The following is a 2,048-nucleotide window of genomic DNA, read 5'->3' on the forward strand; positions in this document are numbered from 1 at the left end:
GAATGTGTAAAATTTTAATTGTTGCTAATATGTAAAATATCCTCTACCATGGCTATTAATTATCATTTAATATTTATTTTGATTCCTTTCTATAATGTGTGTTTTTAATTAGTTATGGATAAATAGGCCATTAATTAATTATCCTCTACCATGAAATTGGAATGGAGTTTACATGAAAGGTAGTGGATGAAATATTAAATGTTGCTAATTATTTTCTTTGAAATTGTTTATTTGAACCAATTAATTTATATTTTAAAATATTTATGCATTAATAGTCAATTAATTAACTATCATCTACTACCATGGTGCGTGTCTCAGGTATATACAATTATTCTCGAGTAATATTCTTTCTTTGGTTGTTTTATTTCTATAAGATGGACTACAGGAACTCTTGGATATATGGTTCGTTAAGACACGACGCTCTTTTCCGTGATGAGGTGGACAAATTCATCAAAGCCGCAGAGAAGCATGCAGCGACGTTTGAAAGAGAATAGTGACACAATTATTTGTCCCTGCAAAGATTGCAAGAACCTTATTGCATTTCGAGATGTGAGTACCATTAAAGAACATCTGATTAGGAGAGGATTTGTTCTGGACTACACAATATGGATTCATCATGGTGAAACAGTGGTTGTTGATAACAGCGACGATGATCTAGCTGATGAAGTTGAAACCCAAGCATACTTGTCCCGATTCACAGACGATCTTGAGCAACAAATGGATCATGACTATGGTAATCAACAAGGTGGTGACTTTGGCAATCAACAAGGTGGTGGCTTTGGCAATCAACAAGGTAGTGATGATGCTGGTGGTGCCAGCAATGATGGCGAAGCACGTGAGGGGGATGCAGATGACGGTGACAACTTGGACGAAATGCTTGGGGCCTTTGGACCAGAAATATTAGAAAAGAGCAAGAGAGGTCTAAAAAATCTTGAGAGGGTGACAAAAGCATCGAAGAAGACTGTGTATGATGCTGAGAAGGGCTGTCCGACATACTTCACACTGCTACGTTTTGTGCTTGAGCTACTCATCCTAAAGGCTAAGTACGGCTGGTCGGACAGCAGTTTCGATGATCTGTTGTGCCTCATATCATGGTTGCTCCCACGGCCAAACACAGTTTCCGCCAACATATACCAAGCGAAGAAGGTTATAAAATCCATGCATACCCCAACCATTGTATCCTTTTTCGACGTGGCACGTCGTTCAAGACTTTAGATACATGTCCTAGGTGTGGGGCTAGTTGGTACAAGAACAATGACCTTCAAAGTGGGGTGGAAGCCTCCACAGGAAAGAGAAAGAAGGGTGGGAAGAAGGTGGTGCAAGAATCTCAGCCCCCAGAGGAAACTCCATTAGGCAACGATGCAAATAAGAGAAGAATTCCTGCCCTGGTTATGTGGTACTTGCCAGTGACCGACCGCTTGAGGCGTATGTTCCTAAACCCTAAGGAAGCCACACTGATGACATGGTGGGATGATGAGCGCAAGGTGGATGATGATACGATCGCACACCCGGCCGATTGTAGCTAGTGGCAAGCGTTCGATGCCAAGTACAAAGCAGAATTCAGTGATGACCCACGGAATGTATGGTTCGGCTTGAGCACCGATGGAATGAATCCCTTCAATGAGAGGATGACCGACCACAGCACATGGCCAGTCATCTTGACCATGTACAACCTCCCAACGTATTTGTGTTAGAAGAGGAAGTACCTTCTCCTCACCATTCTTATCTCCGGCCCCAAACAACCAGGCATTGATATAGACGTGTTCTTGGAGCCTCTGATGCAAAAAATGGAGATGCTATGGAGGTATGGGGAGCCAATGTACGATGCATTCTGGTGGGAGGACTTCATATGCAAAGCAATAATATTTGTTACTACCAATAATTACCCCGCGCTATTTGCCCTGTCTGGATAGTTCAAAGGCAAGACTGGATGCTTAGTCTGTTTGGATGGTACTAAATGGGTGTTCCTAGATGGATCCAGGAAGATAGTTTACATAAGAAACCGGTGCTTCTTAAAGACAGGTCATAAGTACCGTGGCAAATTGTAC

Source organism: Miscanthus floridulus, chromosome 6 (assembly GCF_019320115.1).
Source record: "Miscanthus floridulus cultivar M001 chromosome 6, ASM1932011v1, whole genome shotgun sequence".
Classification (NCBI taxonomy): domain Eukaryota; kingdom Viridiplantae; phylum Streptophyta; class Magnoliopsida; order Poales; family Poaceae; genus Miscanthus; species Miscanthus floridulus.